Source organism: Astatotilapia calliptera, chromosome 23, assembly GCF_964374335.1.
Source record: "Astatotilapia calliptera chromosome 23, fAstCal68.1, whole genome shotgun sequence".
In the NCBI taxonomy this organism is placed as follows: Eukaryota; Metazoa; Chordata; class Actinopteri; order Cichliformes; family Cichlidae; genus Astatotilapia; species Astatotilapia calliptera.
In genome coordinates, this window is record NC_137443.1 from 43,408,936 (window position 1) to 43,432,047 (window position 23,112).

Here is a 23,112-nt window from a genome sequence, read left to right on the forward strand (position 1 = left end):
TGTTCTTTCATGTGTTATTTACCAAGATTTGGATGGTGTTCTGCCTCGAGTTACCATAATGTCCCTAACATCACAAAAAAAGCACAGAGTTGCTGCTTTCAAGAACTGCTGGAATTTTTCATTTGCCCCAATGGTTCAAGACTCAAGTTAGGCTAAAAACACTGGGACCAGTTTAAATGGGTTCATGTGTGTCAGCTGCATCGTCACTGCTGCTCTTATGTTATGTGTTTTTGTTGAAAACTAGGTGCTGTTTGGGCTTAATGATGTCAAACTTTTCATTCACTTGTTTGCTCCTAAATACGTTTCTATTGCAGGTCTTTTCCAGTTGAAAATGTGAGTGAGCACTACACAAATTACTGACACTGAAATACACTGAAAAGAAAAACAACTAAACTAAATCCAAACAAAAACAACTAAACGAAGTAGTTACACACGTTATAGAATATATATACTGGGCATACAAGCCTGGCCTAAGCTTTCTGTCAGGAAGACTGCAGCAGTCCAGGAGTTGGGTTAACTGTCTTTAAGTCCCACAGAAGAAATGTTTACATCAAAGTGCTTGCCAGGCTTAATCCAAATTAGGTACAGCCATACTTGAACTTATCATTGTATAGTATGTGGGACTATGAGCAATGGTTTTCTGGAAACAGAAACAGGCAATTTTATCATTAGTAGAATCACAAATAACTAGAAAACAATTGAAAACATAATGTACTCAACACAGCAATATCTCACAATATCCACAAGGGGTCACTATAGCTCATATATTGCCTAAATAGCACGTCATACAAATTGCCAATCATAAGGCACGGACATGGCAAGCTAGCCACAGTTAAACTAAACAATAGAAAAGTCCTTTATTTGTAATACCGCTGGATGTAATGACTGCGGGAGATTACAGCCACTGCTATTAACTTAGTGCCAAATAATCCTACCAACATGGTATCAAAGAACTGAGGCATAACTTTAACATGCACAAACAGTTATAACAGCTTCATGCGAGTCATCCTGCCAAAAGGACTAACACTCACAGGTTCATAAACACACAACTTAATCACACGAAACAACTGCGATGCTCTGCAGTGGCACCTTTAGTCACTCCCACTCTGCGTGCTGAGCACATGCCCACTGATACGCTTATTTCCTATGAGTGTGCTTGATTTCTGCCTCTAGACATTCTGAGGCCGAGTCAGAGCAGGAAACTTGAGCACACGTGGTCTCATTAAATCAGACAGCTGGAGTCATTTAAAAAGGATCTTTTAAGCAGTGCTGTCCCTCAGCTTCATAGTAGATCCATCTATGGATCAGTTTGAAAATCCTAGCTGTCTTCTTTCTAGTTATCATGTTACAAGATTTTAAGAAAACTTGAACGCTGATCATGAGTTGAATGCCACTGATCTTCAAAATCATCCAAGCTTTTTGATAAATGCACACAGAAGTCGGGTGTCCATGCCACCCGCATGCAAGGTGACAAAAATACCCCAATCAGCCTTTCAAGCTGACAGCTAAAGAAACCATTTCACCAGATTTAGCTTCTTGGATATTGTGTTCACTATACTGTGTTCAAAATGTACTTCTCATTTAAAAGAAGAAATGTAATCATGTCAATATAGAGGATTTCAAATTCTCCCTCCTGTTAATTAAAAAAAAGAAAAAAGTAGGATAAGACATGAGAAACTCCTTGAAAAGGACAGTCTCCATTATAGCACCTCATGGAAGCTTTGTTAGACGACCTGTCATTAAAAACTAGAAAGACCATCCAGCATCGGGAGCTTTCAGACTTCCAGGTATGACAACAAGCCTATTGCTGGTTTGCCCACTCTGACTGTGTCAGTATTTGCTCCACATACCAACTGCTCTGACCCTAAAGTAAGCCAGAATCCCACACAGCCATATGTAGGCACATTCCAACCACAAAGAATAACTGGGGATTCTTCATCCTGTAAACATCCTGAACAACTGGTTTTGGTGGTTTGATGGGAACAGATCCTCACCTGATCAGGAATACCAACGATCACCCCACCACTCATGTCTTGTTGGGAAATGTTTGCAGTCCTCAAGCTGTGAAAGTCATCAGGTGCAGCAGTCATGAATACCATGTAAACATCCCTGTTGGTAGGACAAACAAATAACAGTGGGATTCATTCGAGAAAACAGAACTTGTTTGATTCCCTGTCTGACAAAAAGAAATTAATGCAACGTAAAAATTAGATTTAAAAAATCAGCAGCATCATATGTAACCAGGTCCTAAATTACATATTGTTATAATTACACAAAATTTGTTCTAAAGCCCAAACTGCTCCTGGTATATCTGACTTTTAGCACCTCCAAGCCTGTAGTCATCTTGGTTATTAGTTAGGCCCCTCCCCCGTGTGTCGCTATGTGTATAGGCACTGTTAATGCTAGCATGAACAGATCATTCTTGCTGGCTGTTGTAGTGGCTTGAGCTAACTCTCATCCCAACTGTTTATATTTGGTTATAGGAGCTGGAGTGGGCATTAATGCTCCACAATTTACAAGCTGGGACCTGCCGCTAATCCATGGTTAAAGCCTTTACCCACATCAACACTGCAGGCAGAGGCTAACATCTGCAATACTATTAATAATTACACATAACTGTAGCAACAACAAAGAGAGGCTCGAACAAGAAAGGCTTGAAACCCTTAGAAAAGACTGATCAGAGTTGGTTCAATGAACTCTGATCATGTTCATTCGGAGTTAAGCTCGTGTGTGTTTAGAGACAGAAAGCCATCATGTTACCAGGATTCTCCAGAGAAACACAGAAATAAAGAGCAGAGCCTCCATCTTCATTTAGTGGACAGAGGAATATGATCACAAATCAGTGTGGGCCAAAATTTGTATGTTAAAAACTAGGAGGGGATAAAGTTATACCAACATACTGTAATATTTTTATAATATACACTAGCAAGCTTTCATGCTGTGTGTGATATTAAAAATATTGTATTGTGTGATATCACATTCTATTGTGATCCAGCATTTTAATCTGACCTTTGATTTCTAAATGCTTCATTAAACTGTCAAATATACAAATATAGACAACTGTGGGATTTGTCTAAAGTATTTGCATATGCCATAGAAATGTTAGCACTCACAGTTTACTGGGCAAGGTTTCTGCAAAGTTTCAACAAGACCAGTCCACTTATGACAAACGCGATCATACGAGCATTATAGTACGATGCAGTCTCTGCATGATATGACTATCTATTCAGCTGTAACCTGACAGGGACAAAGTCTAGGAGACAGAAACTGAAGATAGACACCATTTACTGATGGACCTGTTATATTAGGTGACAATTCCACGTGAAAGTCAAAAGAAATGAATACATACAGGGCAAGTCTTTATGAGGCAAACATGATGTGCATCTCACACGAAAGCGATTTAGGTGATTTTCTGTGAGAAATGTGTAAAAAGATCCGTACTCTGAATTTCAGATACTATTGATCTGTTTGTTGTGTGTCTGAGGGTTTACGCAGGGACGTTTTGTGTAAGCACTGATTGCTACAGTAGCATCCAATCAATGCTTACAGTGCAAAGAAACTGGCCTACAGTCTGACAGCTGCATTAATGTCTACACAATCTAAGAGTTTGAAAGATGGACACACGTGAGATGATCATAAATCCACAACAGAATCCTTTCTGTCCTAACATACTGATGAGAAAATAACTGAAGCACTCGTGTCAAGAACAACAACAAAAAGGGAAACATGCCTAACTTGGATTTCAGTGATTGTGAAAACAAACATATGCAAATGAATTTCCTCTGTGCGCTTTTCCTAATTCAGGAAATCACTATCAATCAAGTTGAGTGTGAGTCAGTGAGTATGTTCTGTTCACATAGACTGTTACCTCAGGGGCTAACTTACCAGATGAAATGAACCTTTATGGAACAGAAACCCAGAATTTGTTTCAAGTCACATTTTAGCTTAATCTGCATGGTGGAAAGTGCCTGTACCAGAGACATGATTGTTGCTGCTTAGGTTAAAATATCTAGTATATGTCAATAATGTAACAAAAAAGAAGAAGAAAATCTGTGGCGGTGTAAAAGTCCCACTAAATGCGTCTCTCGGTGTACATCTAAACTATATAACGATTAACCGCCAACTGTGAGTTCAATTTAAATTTTCCTTTACAAATGTGTGTTTGTTTAGGAAGGAAAGAAATGTGTGCACACAGTGTTCGGCAATATAGACTCAAAGGCAGCACCAAGACTGGCACGAGACTATTTCCACTGCACTGAGGGTGGGAACTCCAGGCCTCGGGGCCGCTGTCCTGCAGGGTTTAGATGTGTCCTTGATCCAACACAGCTGATTTAAATGGCTCATTTTGAACGTTGACATATACATCAAGGAATGGACCAGCCACTGCACTGATGTTAAACCAGTTCAGAAGTTCATTTATCATCATGAACCACCAATTTATGAGCAGACAAACCAAAGTACACTCCAAGATTCAGTTGCTTGTAGAAGCACGTTTAGCAGCAACAGCTCAAAGTCATTGTTTTCTGTATGACTATCAGTCTCTCACATCATTGGGGAGTCATTTAGGCTCACTCTTCTTTATAATGTTGCTTCACTTCATTGAGGTTTGCACAAATTTGTTTATGCAAAACTCACGACCACACTACTTCTATTAAGCTGAGCTTTAACCTTTCTAAAATATAAAACCTGCTAGACACCGGTGTTGTGCCAAAAAGTGATTGTCTGCCAAAAAGTGATTTCTGGTATTTGCCAAAAAGTGATTGCTCGTATTTAAACTGCTATAAGTAACTTGTTGGGCTATAATATGTGAAACATATGTCAAATGCTTCCCTCATGGATGACATAAAGTTATCTTGAGCCACAAACAACATTCGTGTAACAAGGTAGAAGCCGCGATCAGTTTTTGGCAGCTACTTTTATATAACCTTTATTTATTTAGTTAAAAAAAAATCTCATTAACATTAAACATGTCTTTTGAAAGAGTAAGTTGGCCAAGAGGACAGCAGCAATGGCAGCAAATATTACAATAGTTCAGTAAAAATATTTTAAGTGAGGATAAAGGAGCGGATTGGTTATAATGTAAGTACAGGGTGGGCCATTTATATGGATACACCGTAATAACATGGGAATGGTTGGTGATATTAAAGTCCTGTTTGTGGCACATTAGTATATGTGAGGGGCAAACTCCTCAAGATGGGTGGTGACCATGGTGGCCATTTAGAAGTCGGCCATCTTGGATACAACTTTTGTTTTTTCAATAGGAAGAGGGCCATGTGACACATCAAACTTATTGGTAATGTCACAAGAAAAACAATGGTGTGCTTGGTTTCAACGTAAACCTCCAGCAGAACCAGGCTCAGGGAGGGGCGGGGCCATCTGCTGACCGGTTGGGGTGAGAGAAGGAAGACAGGATAAAGACATGCTGTGGAAGCGAGACAGAGATTAATAACAGATATGATTCAATGCAGAGAGGTCTGTTAATACATAGTGAGTGAACCAACCAACCACAGCATCTGTGGTGAGAGAGTCATCAAGGAGTTCAGGCACTCCATCAAGCTCACAGGCACAGACTCAGGTGAGATTCTAGAGTTGCAGGGCTTCCTCCAGAGCAGCTGTTAGAAACACAGCTGCATCTTCTTTCTCTCACACACAGAAAAGAGTGAGACAGAGTGAGGCATCAGGGAGTTTAATTACCAGCTTTAAGACAAATGAATGAGAGTGCTGAATGATAGCACTCATGAGTGGTGCAGCATGCTTTAATTACTACCCACTAGTGAATGTGTCAGCAGCTGAAACTGTATTAATGGTGATTTAAAGAAACGAGTCCCAGTGTGTAGACCAGGCAAGCTGCTTCACTTGTAACACACTGGCAGAAACCCCAAGTCAGTTAGGATGACTACCTGAACATTTGAATGTTTCCACTGGTCACTGAGGTGGTACGTTACAGGGATCCAGTCTGTTCATTTACAGGACTCTACTAGAGCTGCTTTGCATGACTCACAGTTGAAATAATGCTTCTTTGTCTGATGCAGGGCCTTGGTTCACCCCATCAGTCGTGCAGGGGGTCGTCTGCTCTGCAAAAGTGCACTTTAATGTAAACTGTGCAGCAGTGCTGCAAACTAATCCAGACGAAATAAAAGCACAATGTCAGGAGCTACTGCAGTTCAGCATCAAACGTAGGCCAAATCAATCATTAATATGATTTTCATGATCATCTTGTTTGTCTTAATGTTCTTATGATTCAAAGAAACATCCAGCAGCTGTGAGATCGGCTGTACTGATTTAAAATGAAGTGTGTACGGCCCCAAAGCCTCTGAATGAGCTGCAGATGTGTTTCAAACTCCTGTAACAAAAGCAAACATGTCTGCATACCGGCTAACTTTGTCCACACACTGTTTCTGCTCTGCAGGTTTCACAGATGAAGATGCAAATAGTGGAGGATACGGGGATGGAGGAGATTGGGTTGGACTTTCATTAATATTTTGTCTGTTAGTTTGGGCTGTTTGTTGTTCCTGCTGCTTCCGCTGTCGTCATAATTACCTGCAAGGAACTAAAGCCATTATAGCAGCATCCTCCTGAAAACAACATCTGCTCTGCTTTTCCACAAGAATGAAGATGCAGAGGTCTGGCTTTAGGATCTGAGCTCAGATAACATCTGGAGTTTAAAGCATCATTTTAATCTTCTTCTGCACAAAATGGCTCAGTCGAGTGCTGCCAACTCCAAGAGGTTTTCGGAGGATCGGGTGATGGAGATCTATAAAGTAGGAGTAACATTATATAGCTACTATGTCAAAATTCTATAGTATGGTATATGATATGGCACAGCCCTGCTGTAAAGATCAAATGTGTGACAGTGAAAGGTGCTACAAAGAAGTCGGGAGAGAAATGCTGCAGAAAAGTCTCTTTAGCAAACAACGAGCTGTCACAGTCTGGCGAGAGCAGACTGTATGTATTGTGAAGAGTGGACCCAAAATGCAGACACCAAGGAACTTGGATCAAAACTTGAGTAACAAAAAGCGAGCCGTTTAATGAGGCTGGCAGAAAAGGTACAAATAACGGGCAAGGCAAACAGAAATAAAACTAACATTAACCTAAACTGGGAGAACTAAACAAACAACATGGAAAAACCTGGACATGAAACCTAGAAACATGGCATGGAGAACATGGCGTGAACAACAGACGACCTGACAATCACACACTGAAAACAGAGGACTTAAATACACAGGAGGTGATTAGGGGAAGTGGAGGCACATGAGGAAACAGCTGGCACACATGAACATAATGACGTCACAGTGGGAGAGTAAAACTGAACATGATGAACACAGAACACCAGACCTCTTCACAATAAAACAGGAAACATAATGAGACATAGACATGACAACCCGAACTTGACAACGTAAGACACAGACATGAAACGCATGAAGAGCAGGGGAGATTTAACATGGTTGGAAACACGAGGGGAAAATAATAACTAGAAACACTTAGACATAATAATACAAACTTGATAACAAATGACACGCAGCATGAAACACGAAGGTTGAGGGGAAACTTAAATACAGGGGAAGAAAACACAAGGAGTCTAATAACCAAATGAACTTAGATAACCTAATGAACAAAATAAACTCAAACTTAAAACGCTGGGTCAAAAGACCCAGGATCATGACACGAGCAAACATAAAGCCCGTCCAAATGAGGATCTGTTTCTAAATGTTTGGTCCCCGTTGCTTTTTTTATTTGCCAAATGATCTGTCCCAACAGTTGAGGGGGGGGGAGCTGCTTCTAAGATGTCCTCAGGTAAATATGGAGTGAGTGTAAAGCACAACAGTTCACTCTTGTAGTTTATCTTTTTTTCTAAATCTGTGAGTAAATATTTATTTTCTCTTTTCCTTTCTTTTTTGTTTCTTTGTTTGTTTCTCTCTTCTTTCAGTCCCCCCCCCCCCCCCCCCCCACCCCACCCCCGATATGTGTATTTGCACAGGTATATCCCATATGGAAAAGAAATAGTAAAAACATATATGATTTACTCATGAAAGTGGTCACTTTCTCATTACTTTCATATATTTTTTTAGTAAGTATATAAAACATACAAGTTTCATTATATAATTTTTCAAGGGATCTTATATGTGCTTTCACTCCTGTATGCTTTTCATACAAGTTTCATACAAGACAGATAAAAACTTTATAAGATTTCTATATATCTTTTCCATATGGGATAATGACTTCAATGTATTTCCTTTGGGTTTTTTTTTTCTCTTGTTTGTCTGCTTTGTTATGTTTTAATGCTTTTCCTGATAATGAATAAAAACTGTTAAAAGCCTAAAATCTTATTGGCGACTTATAAAGCACTGAATAGACAGGTCCCAGGGTGTCTGTCAGACCTACTGCAGCCTTATATGCCCCCTACAGCTCTTAGATCACCAAGGTCGAGGCTGGTTCTTAGAGGTGATCGTGCATTTACTCACTGGCTTTTAATACTACATGAGAGTTATTTACTCATTTTTTATTACCTATTTAGCATTGATGTTAATTGATATTGCTATTTTATTGTGTAATTTGTATGTTTGTACAGCACCACTGTTGTAATTAAAAGTGCCAAATAAATAAATAAATAAAATAAACAACGTTCTGCACATTTTCACTTTGATTTCAACCTTTATTTGGATCATTTTTACACACAAACTCTGGAAAGAACATTTCTTTATTGTCACGCTGTTTTAAATAAAGTTTAAACCCCGCCCCTACACAGGGGCGTGCCCACAGTGGGGGCACCGACCCCATTGGGCGACAGCGTGGATATGACCAGTGCTGGAATGTAACAGAGTACATTTACTCGAGTACTTCGCTGATTGAAGTATTCCTATCAGGATGTGTCAGACGTGATTGGAGCTGTGAGGATTCAGGTGTGAACACGTTTGAACACAGCCACAGGTAAAACACTGCCCAGGTAATCACCAGCAGGACCTTTAAACCTTGCTGGGTGGATCTCTGGAGCTCCAAGAAAGTCCACAGCTGAGGGGAACTTGTTTTTTGGGGCCTGGGTCACAGCGAGGACGTCAGTGGAGAACGGGGAAGCTGAGCTGGTCTGTTACTGTCTGAAATAAATAGCATGAATATGATTACTGTACAGAGCACAAAGCAGACGGCCATGTTGCTTCAGTTCACATCTTATTTGGTGTGTTTTCACTGAGGGTTCAGTGGCAGACACGTCTGAGCTCAGTCTGCTGTCAGAAACACTGCAGCACTCCAGGAATTCACTCACACTCTTTCAGAAAGTCCCACAGGAGCCAAACAACAGCCATAAAGGCTCGGCCTCACACCACAAGCAACATGTTCACAAAAACACTGAGCACAGCTTTTATTGTGAAATATTAGGAGGAAGCTGAGTAAAATTCTCCTTGAGGTGGAGGTCACTGAGATTCAAAGCCGTTAAAGCAAAACTTCTATGAAGAGCTTACAGAGCACCGTCAGCCTCGGGATGGTGGGGACAGAGAGGCTGTAACTACATCTGCTGGTGTCACTGTGACCTCAGAGCAGTTTACATGAAACATGAAACGAATTACAACTTTTGCGATATTGACCAGCTCATGATGCAGAGTGTAGACTGTATCTGTGATAATGAAAATGATTTAAGGACTGGTTTATGACACGTCTATAAAAAATATAAAGTCTGTACAAATGTGAAACTACAAAGTTAAAAGCAGCTGGAACGACAGCTGTTCAAAGCTGAACACTTACATCAGCCAGAAGACAGAGTGAGTCCTCCATCTCTCTGAAGGAGGCCATCGTGGTGAGCACAGATGCAGCAGCAGTGTGGATGTGTCCACTCTCACAGTGTCTCTCTTTCAAGTTTGTCCTCACATTCTCAAAAAAAGAACATGTCTATGCAGATGCCCAGAGCCTAACAACACACCCGCTATAAAAACTTTTGTACCTCCAGATTTTCATATACTTACATTTGAAAGTGTTCGTCTCCTGCATTAACTCCCACTTCGATCACTATCATTATCAGAAAAATATCTCCTGTATGGCCCGCAATGAATCCTGGGATATGTTGGGCCACAAAGGACACACCTGACCCATCCTTCAAATTCAGGGAAATGAAGGACGCATTTGGAAGACTTCAAATTTGAACAGCCTTCGTCGCGTCCATGTGATACAATTTCCTACAAATGTGGCATTCGAAGCATCCTCTCCCTGAATTTGGAAACACCCAATGTGATGATAGAGAGCAGGAAGAACCAGTCTCAACAAGAGACACACACACCTGATTTCCTGTAACTGCAGAGGGGAGGAGCCACCCGAGCAGGTGGGAACAGGAAGAGAAACAGCTGAGCCTCCGTCAGAGCAGCAGGAGGACGGTGGAGCTGAGGCAGGGTGAGTGTTAACACCACATTGTTGTAGTTTTGCTGTCAGAGTCTCTGAGTGTGTTTGTTTGTGTGACTGTAGAGAGAAGAAGAGTCACAGTGAGCTCTGTAGCTGTGATTGGCTCAATAATCACCTTCAATGGACTGAACGCAGAGAACGAGCCGAGGAACCTGACAAACCTGTTTGTGTGTGTGTGTGTGTGTGTGTGTGTGTGTGTACCTGTTTAGACATGTTTGTGAGGACAAAGAGTTGGTATGCTACTATGTGGGCTAATAGAGTCCCACAAAATGGCCGTCCTCACGAGTTTGAGGATATTTTTGAGGCTTTTTGGTGTCCTCACTAAAATCTGAAAACAAGTGTCTGTGTGTGTGTGTGTGTGTGTGTGTGTGTCTGTGTGTCTGTGTGTGTACATGTTTAGACATGTTTGTGAGGACAAAGAGTTGGTATGCTACTATACTTGTGGGGACTAATAGAGTCCCACAAAATGCCCGTCCCCACGAGTTTGAGGATATTTTTGAGGCTTTTTGGTGTCCTCACTAAAATCTGAAAACAAGTGTCTGTGTGTGTGTCTGTGTGTGTATGTGTCATAAAGAGAGTCGAGTTCACGGTCGCACACTTTCTATCACAGAGACTAGGGATGGGTATCGAAAACCGGTTCTTGTTGACAACCGGTTCCCACTGTTTCAATTCCTTGGAATTGTTTGCCATTTTTGCAAACGATTCTCATCGATTCCAGTCGCCCTGAATGACGTCACCACGTTGCGGAGCGTAATTTACCTGGCAGGAAACACTACGAATATGCAAAAGCATTTGCTCACAAAACACACGATGACCTTAAATGAATGTCGTGTTTTTAATTCCGCTCTGGACTCGTGAATCTCAACCCAGCAGCAGCGGTAACGTTTTCACGTCCTCTCCCGTTAATGCGGCAGGTAAATAATCAACTAACAGTGCACATTATGTTAGCGCGATCTGCCTTATCTGCCATTACTGCCATTACTGTGCGTTTAGGTGACCATGATGAGCAATGCTGGACTGGGACAAAAAATCGGCCCGAGCATTGTGACTACAGACCGGCCCACCAGGATAAAGATTGAAAATGTGACGTCATTCAGGGGTAAAACCGCAAAGGATTCTGGGAACTTGTGGCAAGAGGTACTAGCGCACGCAGGCGTTCAATTGAACTCAGTTACACAGCGATAAAAAGAAACCCAAAAAATGGCAAGAAGCTGTTGTATTATTAACTGCAATAGCCGGTCGCATGACAGCCACGGGAAGCCGACGGGTAAAGAGATCTTTTTTTAATCGGATTACGTCGTTGAAGAGAAATTTTTTAAGCCATGTTTACGAAGTAAGAGCCGACGGATGGTCTGGATATACCAAATATAACGTCTCAGAACACTCCAGCTCACATGTTAGTCTGCTCCAAGCATTCCCACAAAGGTCAGAGTTTTGTAGTATTAATACGTCATTTTTCTTAACATAATTAGTGATATAGGTTACAAGCAAGTCTGGCGCTGAACAGAAATTGTCGCGCTATGCTCCTTTATTTATTGTGCATAAATAGTGAATTGTCCTGACACAATATTGCGTTTCGCTTCTGTTATTACCATGGTACATTGACAAAGGCTACATTCACACTGAAGGCGAAAGCACATTAAATCCGATTTTTTTGACCCTATGCGACCCATATCCGATCATGGTATGACAGTGTGAACGTCACAAATCCGATATTTTCAAATCCGATCTGGGTCACTTTCGTATGTGGTCCTGAATCCGATACATATCCGATGTTTCAGAAAGCGACTGCTGTGTGAACGGTCATGTCGCATTAAATCCGTCTTTTAATTCACTGACACAAGACAGACGCCAATTATCAGCGCTGGAGAAGACATCGTGAAAGCTTCCTGGCCATCCGGTGAAACTGTTAGGAAGACAACGTTGGAGAAACGTGAACATTTTATTTGTACTGTATAATCTCCAGATTCTGACAGAAATCTGCAGCTATCCTTTGAAGCACCGCTCCTCTAAAACAGCAATAAGGATCAATATTAGGTTATCTGCATTATTATCTAGATAACAAAATAACTTAAAGCAAAAATTGGGAAACGTGAAATCCGAAGTCTTTATATTAAGGGCCATCAGTCAAACATATTGTTGGCTCTGGGTCTAAACAGAGCGCGTTGCGCCTGCGGCCGCTTTGAGCATTCACACTAGAGTACGTTTGCTGTCACATTTTATTTGTAGTGTGAACGAGCGGACGAGCAGAGGCGGTGGTGTATGTTTCATGATCAACAACAGCTGGTGTGATTATGCAAACGTGCACCCGGTCAAATCCTTCTGCTCACCTCAAAAACCTTCTGCTCAAATCACCTTCTGAGAGATCCACAGCCTACGGCTCTTCAATGTGGTGTCACAGGGTCCCCGGGGAAAAAATTGTAAATGTAAAATAATAAAATAAATATTCTTCTGTTGCAATAACAAAGTATAACATAAATTATTCTGTAGCAATTACACAAGAATATCCAGTAATGTCCCTGCCTACAATTAAACACATTCACTTACTGAAAATCGGGGCATCTGCTGCGGCAAATGGCTGCAAGCCTTTGACCACAAACTTAGACACTGCTCGGTGACATTCATCTATCCTGGCTTGAAAGGAGACGCTACCGGTAAACTGCAGCGAGAACTGCCGGCGTCTGAGCCCGACTCTGTCGCTCTCATCATGGTCACCTAAATGCACAGTAATGGCAGGTTTTGTAATAAGGCAGATCACGCTAACATAATATGCACTGTTAGTTGATTATTTACCTGCCACATTAACGGGAGAGGACGAGCAAACATTACCGCTGCTGCTGGGTTGAGATTCACGAGGCTGGAGCAAAATTAAAAACACGACATTCATTTAAGGTCATCGTGTGTTTTGCAAAAATGGCAAACGATTCCAAGGAACTGAAACAGTTGGAACTGGTTCTCAACAAGAACCGGTTTTCGATACCCATCCCTACTCCTGGTGTAGAGCTTATCAAGCTTAAACGTGTTGCTGTTGTTCAGCTGCTGGTTTCCTCTTTCTGGTGCAAAGTGGGCCAAAAACAAACAAGAGAGACGGACTCGCGACAGAAAAGCCGATCAGCTGATCATTGATCAGTTTCATGATTGAAGTAGCAGCAGGAGAGGGAGGGGGAGAGAAGAGTCAGTCGCTCCATATATCGGTTGTTAAGCTTAACGCGGGAATGCTTTACAAACATTCAGAGATGAACTTACACACTTGCTTTACTTCTCTCTGGGATAACTTCCTCGGAGATGAAATGCCGGGTTGGTAGCGAGGCTCCAAATACACGCAGCAGCTCTCTCACGTGACGCATACTGCTGCGACGTGCTACGGTTATGAGCCGAGTTATGCCATGTCGCAAGTTTTTGATATTTAATGGATCGGATTACATTTTTAATTTCTCTCCAATATCCGATCCAGTAATTTCCGTCAGTATTGGACTGATATGTAATATTGGTCCATCTCTATTTCCCTTTCTGGATTAAGTAAGTTTGTAAAAGCAGCTCGATGTACAACCTGTTCTTTGGATCCTCTACCAGCCTGGGCTATAAAGGAACTGTGGTCAGCATTAGGACCCTACAACCTGTTTCTTTTAAATACTTCATTGAGTCTTTTCTGAATGTTTTAAATCAGCTGTGGTAGTACCAATCTTGAAAAAGCCTGGACTGGATGTTGACATGGTCGCAAATAGGGCAGGGTATCGTCACTGAATTCTAGAATCGATTTGATTCCGATTCACAAGGTCCTGAATCAATTCGATCCACGATTCGATTCAATTCGATTTGAATCTGGGAAATTTTGCCTCAGACAGTCAGAAATATTATAATTCAGATCAGTACATTTACATATTTTTGTATCTATAAAAAGGAAGCTGACACTCGCAAGACTTTATCAAAGGTGTGAGCATCACAGCAGAGGCCTTTGTGTCAAAGTAGCTGAAGATAAAACAGAAAAACATGAAGGTGGTTTTATAAAAATATTCTACAGTAGATCAAAAACGAAAGAAAACCATTAATCGACATATGAACATTACCTCTGAAGTTACAGCGGTTTTATGACAGACACAGCGTTTTGCAATTTGCATAATTTTAAAAAGTTTAAATTTGTTCAGAAGCCTGTTGAACGGCAGAAATTAGGTTTTCTTTTCGGAAGTAAGTAAAAGGAAAAAAACAGCGGCCGACAGCGCTGTAAACAACGGTAGACTTGCGCGTAACAAGCAAGCGAATAATGCAGAAAACAGATTTTTAGACAGGAAACTGTGTGTGAGAGAGAGAGAGAGAGCTGTGCATGACGTGTGATTTTATCCTGGTGGAAGCAAAACAGCAAAAGTCAGAGTGAGTTCATGACGATGTTTATGTGAAGCGTAGTTTGGATCTTCTTTTGCTGCTGGTTCAGTCAATATTGTTTGGAGAGAGATAAAACTAACAGCTTTAGAATCAGCGTAAAAAGGATGTAAACACAAAGCTCGGAGCCGCCGAAACATCAGAATCAGCGAGCTGTCGGCTTTCAGCCCCGACCGTGTCCGTGCCATCGGGTGAGAAAGGCGACATCTCACTGATTCTGATGTGTCGGCGGCTCCGAGCTTTGTGTTTACGTCTTTGTGCAGAATCCGTGTTCCTGCTCTCATTTACTGTTTCAGCTGTTTGGTGGTTGTTAAAGTTTTGTGAGGTTTAACCTGAGATTCTGGCGTTGGTGCAAAATGCAGCTGCTCGCATTTTAACAAGAACTGGGAAATTTGAGCACATTACCCCTGTTCTGAGATCTCTTCACTGGCTACCTTGTCAGGTTCGAGCAGATTTTAAGGTCCTGCTGCTCACCTACAAGGCTTTAAACGGATTGGCACCTTCATACCTCTCCGACCTTTTACACCTTTATGTTCCATCTCGTGCTCTCCGATCTCAGGACTCTGGTCTTCTAAAAGTTCTTAGAGCCAGAAAAAAGACAATTGGAGAGCTTTTTCTTTTCATGCCCCGTTTCTGTGGAACAACCTCCCACAAGATATTCAGCAGGCTGCTCTGTGGAGGTTTTTAAAACCAAGTTGAAGACACATTTGTTCACCCGATCCTACATGTCTTAATTCTATGGCTTTTAGTTTTTACATTTTTATTGTTTTTAACTTGTATTGTGTCTTTTACCTGTATTGCTATGTATCGCTTTTATTTTATTTATCTCTTTAGTTGTACAGCACTTTGTTTGAAAGCGCTTTCTAAATAAAGTTATTATTATTATTATTATTACAAGGTCCACGTTTACGGGAACATCTGCTACAGATATGGGAGAATATTTGATTTCTATTGTAGACAGAAGCCACGGGTGTGTTCAGTCAAACGTTTAGAATAAACTTTGGTCTATAAATGTGTTTCATGATTTATTTTTAACTCCAACTGCTTATTTGTACTATGCTTTCATTTCAGAGTGCAATGAGAAATAAAAAGGATATTTTCAATAAAACTGTCACGATCCTGGGTCTGTGACTCAGTGTTTTCTGTTTTGTATTGTTAATCTTTGATTTCATGATGTATCTTTGTTTATTCTTACGTTTTGGTTCTGTGTTTTGTTGTACCTCTAAGTTCAGTCTTTCTATTTCCTGCTTTGTTGTGAAGGTCCGTGTCTCATGTCAGTGTGTTTAGTTTGCGTTTCCTCTGTCTCGTCTTGTCAATCACTCCCAGATGTGTCTTCCTTCTGTGTCTCATTCCCTCGTTATCCCTCTGTGTATTTAAGCCTTGTGTTTGCCTCTGTTAGTTGCTGGTTTGTCTGTGTATCTGTCAGGGTCCTGGGTCTCCTGAGCTAGTGGTTTCAGTTCTTTGTGATGTTTGTGTTATGCCAGTTTAGTTTGTGAGTTATTCTATGCTTCCTAGGTTTTGATTCCCTGCCCCCCTTGTTTCTCTGTGCACTCTGTTCTGTGTTTAGTCTTCTCTGTCCATTTGTTCCGCCCTGTGTTGTTGCCTTCTGTGTCTCCCTCTGTGTAACTGTCTATATAGTGATGTGTTGTGGTGCTTTGCTTCCACCCCTTGTGTTCCGTGTTTTCGTCTTCCCTTCGTGTACTTCTTCATATTCGTGTACTATTAGTCTTTAGGTTTTTGCTTAGTTTCCATGCTCACCTTCGCCATTTCTGTTTGTATCACCATGTGATGAATAAACTCACTTGCATCTGAGCTGCCTGCATAAAGGGTCCTTTAATAATTTACACACGGCTCGCAAACCGTGACAAAAACACTGGAAAAATTGGGCTGTTCTAAAACGTTTGACGGGTAGTGTATATATTTAGTTTATATATTTTCTTTATTTATAATAGTTTGTTTTATATTGTAGCAAAGTGTTACTTGGATACTTCTCTATGTGCTTCTTCATGTGCAATTTTGTTGCATTCTGAGCCTAAGAAATTTATTGGTGGTAGTGATGAACTGCTGTTAGAATCAAGTTAAATTCTGATAAATCAGACAATTACCTCTCCAGCTGTTGTTACAGTCTTTGTTTATCGGATCCTTACAGGGTAAAAGATGACGACACCTAAAGAAATCCTTCTGGGGACTTTGGAGGATTTGGAACGTGATGACTTTGAAAAATTCACGTGGCATCTGAAGAACGGGTCTGTAGAAGGTTTACCAGCAATCCCAGTGAGTAAACTGGAGAATGCAAAGAGGACGGACATAGTGGATCTGATGTTTGATACCTACGCTATCAAGACTTTTGAAGTCACTAAAAATCTTTTGGGGAGGATAAACAAGAATGATCTGTTGGAGAATTTAAATAAAACCATCCCAGAACCCACAGGTAAGTCAGGGAATGACTAAACAAAAAACACATAAACAATAAAAACATTAGTTAACATTACACAGGTGCCATTAAAATCCATATAAATGGTAAAATGGTAAATGGCCTGCATTTGTATAGCGCTTTTCTAGTCCATAGGACCCCAAAGCGCTTTACACTACATTCAGTCATTCACACACACATTCACACACTGGCTACATTGGCAAGCTACATTGTAGCCACAGCTGCCCTGGGGCGCACTGACAGAGGCGAGGCTGCCGGACACAGGCGCCACCGGGCCCTCTGACCACCACCAGTAGGCAAACACAGGGTTAGTATCTTGCCCAAGGATATTTGGCATGCAGCCAGGATGCAGCCTGGGATCGAACCACCGACCTTGTGATTAGTGGCTGACCTGCTCTGCCACCTCTGCCACCTGAGCTACAGCCACCCAAATAATAAATCCAAAACACTTGCCAACACTTTCAGGAGTGAGAGACTGCAGAAAGCCTACAGTTTATATGTGTTTTATGTATCTGCACAAATAACCTCCTGTGTACACATGAATATCTGCTCTTTGGGTTGGTTTGATTAAAATGGGACCAGCAGCAGGTTTTCTGCCCATTTTACAGATTTATATTGTCAGATTGGTTTTAGAGCTGTTTTATCAACATAAATGAGGCGACAACAACAGTTTGGGACACGTCACAAATATGATCAAAGTGATAGGGTTTCCGAAAGAGACTCAGGCGCAGGCCAGGGTATTCCTTTAAGCGAAGAACAGTGCGTTTATTTACAGTGAACACATTCACCAAGTGGCTACATACAACGTGCAGGGGAAACGGGTCCGTGTCGCCAGGGTCCGTGGGAAACAGGGATGGGAGAAGGGTGCTCCACACTTTCTGTACAAATGTTCCTCCTTAATCACTCCTCTCAGAATCGGGTTCCAAAAAAACGATACTGATAGCTCAACGATCCAGCGAAGACTAGTGCAGACTCGCCATCTAAGTAGTGCAGTTATCAGCTGGGATCAGCGGCCGGTGCGGTGATGAGCAGGTGTGCAGGCCAGCAGCGGGAGCCCGCAATGAGCGTCGCCGCGGCGAGAGAGAGTGAGAGAGAGCAAACAAACCACAAACATATTGCACAATAGAGGATCGACCAGCGGGGCACAGGGACCATGACACAAAGTGCTTTTTCTTAAATCTATTTACTAGTTGAAGGTAAAGTTAAAAAAAATGGCTGCCATTTCTTTCTGCTGTTTGGAGACCCAAACAAAAAAATGCCCAGACAGTAAATGCTTTTTATTATGGTTGATAAACAGGACACTAAGGTGATTGGTCAAAGGTTGGAGGAAAGCCACAGTTCTCCTTATTTGACTGAAATCCACCATTTCAGCTTCTGCAGCTTTCTGGGAGAGAGCAGATTTCTCCTGTTTTGGCTTCCTGTTAAATCCAGAATTGAATTCAAAATCCTGCTCCTCACATACAAGGTCTTAAATAATCAGGCCCCATCTTATCTTAATGACCTTGTAGTACCATATCCCCCTATTAGAGCACTTCGCTCTGCAGGCCTACTTGTTGTTCACAGAGTATTTAAAAGTAGAATGGGAGGCAGAGCCTTCAGTTTTCAGGACCCAAAAAGATAGTTGGGTTTTTTTCTGTTATATTATTGTAGGTTCTTTATCTTACAATATAAAGCACATTGGGGTGACTGTTGTTGTTATTTGGAGGAATTTAAAAAAACAACAACTTGAAATTCTTTCATTTATTCTACATATTTATTCATCACTGGCTCCATAGTGTTGTTTATGTAATATGTGAAATGTTGCTAGTATTGATTTGGTGCTGTATAAATAAACACAATTAAATCAAATGTGTCTCTATAAAACCTGCCCTCAGTTATAACCCAAGTGTCAGGGCTCAATGGCTCATGAAAAGGAATGGAGTCAAGCACAGAACCAAAAAACGGAGGCTGAGTGACTTTTAACAGAAATGTATTTTACTAGATTTCTTGACGGAGAAAGCTGAATCACGGCTAAATTCAACAGCAAGCGAGGTATTATGAGAAGTGCAGAGCTGAGGCCAGAACATAAGCTGAGGCAGGTCAAAGGAACAACAGGGGCAGAATCGGGCGAATAGAAACTATCCAGGATCACTGGAACAAAGGAGATAATAATCAGAGTGGTCCACAGTGTAGTGAATGAGTCCAAGATTTAAAAACTAAGAGGAGTTACGTGGCTGCAGGTGGAGATCAGCTGGAGGAGGAGATGAATTAAATCTGGGTACAGAGTGAGATGTGGGTGCACATGGAGGCAGGCAGCTGAGGATGGCAGTTTGCAAGAGTGAGTTTTCCCAGCAGTGGCAGGCCAGAATCCTGAGGCGTGACTTATGGCGAGAGTTGGAAGATGTATCCAGGTGCCGACTAGGGAACAGGAAAAGAGGGTTACGCGAAACAAGCTGAGGAGCACAAGACAAAATGTGAGGCAGAGAACTGACTGTGGTAAGCAGACAATCTGGAGAAGGTTCATTGTGAGTGCTGCTCATAAATACTGCCGGAGTAATTGGCAACAGGTGAGGAGCAGGGAGGAGTGAGGAGGGCTCCACCCAGGCGAGGAGAGCTGATGCTGTGGAAAGTTACTCAGACTCACTCGGATCATGACACCAAGAGTCCAGTGAACTGAACACATAACCACAGTAACCAGAATGCAGTTTTCTCATTTGTGTCATTTGCTGTTTATTCATGCAGAGATTCTCACTGAGTGTCAGCTCAAACTCAAGTCAAAATTGAAAAAGAAGTTCCAGTGTGTGCTCGAGGGGATTTCTACAACAGAAAACCCGACCCTCCTGAGTCAGATCTACACAGAGCTCTACATCACAGGGGGAGGGACTGCAGAGGTTAATGATGAACATGAGGTCAGACAGATTGAAACAGCATCCAGGAAACCAGACAGACCAGAAACAACCATCAGACAAGAAGACATCTTTAAACTCCCACCTGGAAGAGATAAACCAATCAGAACAGTGCTGACAATGGGAGTGGCTGGCATTGGGAAAACAGTCCTAACACAGAAGTTCACTCTGGACTGGGCTGAAGACAAAGCCAACCAGGACATCCAGTTCATGTTTCCATTCACTTTCAGAGAGCTGAATCTGCGGAAAGAGGAAAAGTTCAGCTTGGTGGAACTTGTTCATCACTTCTTTACTGAAACCAAAGAAGCAGGAATCTGCAGCTTTGAAGACTTCCAGGTTGTGTTCATCTTTGATGGTCTGGATGAGTGTCGACCTCCTCTGGACTTCCACAAAACTGCAATCCTGACTGACCCTAGAAAGTCCACCTCAGTGGATGTGCTGCTGATAAACCTCATTAGGGGGGAACTGCTTCCCTCTGCTCGCCTCTGGATAACCACACGACCTGCAGCAGCCAATAAGATCCTTCGTGACATTGTTGACATGGTGACAGAAGTCAGAGGGTTCACTGACCCACAGAAGGAGGAGTACTTCAGGAAGAGATTCGGAGATTCGGAGCAGGCCAGCAGCATCATCTCCCACATCAAGACATCACGAAGCCTCCACATCATGTGCTACATCCCAGTCTTCTGCTGGATCACTGCTAAAGTTCTGGAGTTTGTCATGAAGAACAAAGAGAGCAAAGATCTGCCTAAGACTCTCACAGAGCTCTACCTACGCCTTGTGCTATTTCACCTAAAAACGAAGGACAAGTATGATGAGACAGATTCATGCAGGAAGATCACTGAGTCTCTGGGAAAACTGGCCTTTGATCAGCTGCAGAAAGGAAACCTGATCTTCTATGAATCAGACCTGACAGAGTGTGGCATCGATATCAGAGCAGCCTCAGTGTACTCAGGAGTGTTCACACAGATCTTTAAAGCTGATGAGTGCCACATGTTCAACAACGTTGTTTACTGTTTCGTCCATCTGAGCATTCAGGAGTTCTTTGCTGCTCTTCATGTCTATCTGACCTTCATCAACTCTGGAGTCAACCTGCTTAAGAAACAATCTCCTCGCTTTAAAATCTTCCAGAAAACACTTACTGTAAAAGACTTCTACCAGAGTGCTGTGGACAAAGCCTTAGAGAGTCCAAATGGCCACCTGGACTTGTTCCTCCGCTTCCTCCTGGGTCTTTCACTACAGACCAATCAGGATCGCCTATGCATGCTGACACAGACAGGATGTAGCTCACAGACCAATCAGGAAACAGTTCACTACATCAAGAAGAAGCTCAGTGGGAAACTGTCTGCAGAGAAAAGCATCAACCTGTTCCACTGTCTGAATGAACTGGATGATCGTTCTCTAGTGGAGGAGATCCAACAGTCCCTGAGATCAGGACGTCTCTCCACAGATCAACTGTCTCCTGCTCAGTGGTCGGCTCTGGTCTTCATCTTACTGTCATCAGATCTGGATGAGTTCGACCTGGAGAAATACTCCCGTTCAGAGAAGGCATTTTTGAAGCTGCTGCCAGTGGTCAAAGCATCCAAGAAAGTGCTGTAAGTGAATCTATGAACAAATATGTTTAATAATGCTAGATGAATAAAAGAATATGTCTCCATTGTTATTCTTCCTCAGGCTGAGTCGTTGTGCACTCTCAAAAAGAAGCTTTGAAGCTTTGTCTGAAATTCTCAGCTCCCCATCCAATCATCTGAGAGAGCTGGACCTGAGCTCGAACAAACTGCAGGATTCAGGATTGGATTTGCTGTGTGTTGGACTAAAGAGTCCTGACTGTAAACTTGAAACTCTCAGGTAAGGATACAGACTTTTTGACACTTTTTGACTCTTAAATCTGTAAGTTTATCTTGATGCGGACGTTCAAAGTCAGCACAATTTTCCTTTTAAGTTCCTGAGTTTATATTTTTGACTGTCAGGTTGTCTGGACAGATGTTTTTATTTTATTTTATTTTTTTACTTGTCCCTAAAGTCAGAACTAAACCCACATGTAGATGACTTTCAAATTCAAATTCAAATTCAAATTCAAATTTTATTTGTCACGTACACAGTCATACACAGTACGATATGTAGTGAAATGCTTGGACAACTGCTCGTGACCTAAAGAAAACAAAAAAGGAAAAGGCTATGAATAAGATAGGAAATAAATATGAAAAATTAAAAAGGGTAAATTTAACTAGGAAGGAATAAAATATAAATTAAGGTTAAAAATGAAATAACTGTACAACACAAATTAGAATGAAGGGTAAATTTAACTGGGAAAGAATAAGATAAAATACATAAATTAAAGTTGAAAATAAAATAACTGTACAACAAAATACACAATATAGAACTATATAAGAATGTATGAAGAAATATAAATAAATATATACACAATAACAGCAGCTGTACAAGTATTAGCTTGAAATGAAGAATACAATGTCCAGTGTTGTGCAATCCACATTATGTCTTGTGCAGTGCAAATATGCTTAAAGTGATTTAAGTGATGAAGTGAAAACAATGTCCAGAATGTCCAGTGTGTGTAAGAACTGTATGTGTGGGTCAGTACTGTGTGGTGGTGTGATTGAGAGACCGTATCGCCTGCGGGAAGAAGCTCCTCCTCAGTCTCTCTGTGTTGGTCTTCAGGGAGCAGAATCGCTTTCCTGACCTCAACAGAGAGAACAGTCTGTTGTTGGGATGGCTGAGGTCCTTCACCATCTTCCTGGCCTTGGTCCAGCACCGCCTGCTGTAGATTGAGTACAGGTCAGGGAGCTCGGAGCGGATGGTGCGCTCAGCTGACCGCACAACCCTCTGTAGAGCTCGTCTGTCCTGCATGGTGCTGTTCCCGAACCAGGTTAAGATGTTTCCCGTCAGGATGCTCTCTATGGTGCACGAGTAAAAGTTCCTGAGCACCTTGGAGGGCAGTTGGAAGTCTCTCAAGCGGCGTCCGGGTACACACCGGCTCACTCCTTGGCGGCTCGCTCGGGCCACTTCGGAGGTGGG

At 41.8% G+C, this 23,112-nt stretch overlaps 1 protein-coding gene and 1 long non-coding RNA gene across 3 annotated transcripts in view; one reads left to right on the forward strand and one right to left on the reverse strand.

Annotated features, from left to right (window-relative positions):
* The window catches only part of LOC113017716 (NACHT, LRR and PYD domains-containing protein 12-like), a 1,242,929-nt gene that overhangs the window by 327,649 nt on the left and 892,168 nt on the right, over positions 1-23,112 (forward strand). The window lies entirely within an intron of this gene.
* LOC145424025 (uncharacterized) lies at positions 8,633-10,473 on the reverse strand. Of its 2 annotated transcripts, none has more exons than XR_013904978.1 (2): positions 9,954-10,473; positions 8,633-9,092 (listed from the first exon to the last, which is right to left on the reverse strand). It is a non-coding gene; the product is annotated as an uncharacterized LOC145424025 (long non-coding RNA). The 2 variants fall into 2 exon arrangements; XR_013904977.1 differs by having other exon boundaries at positions 9,736-10,473.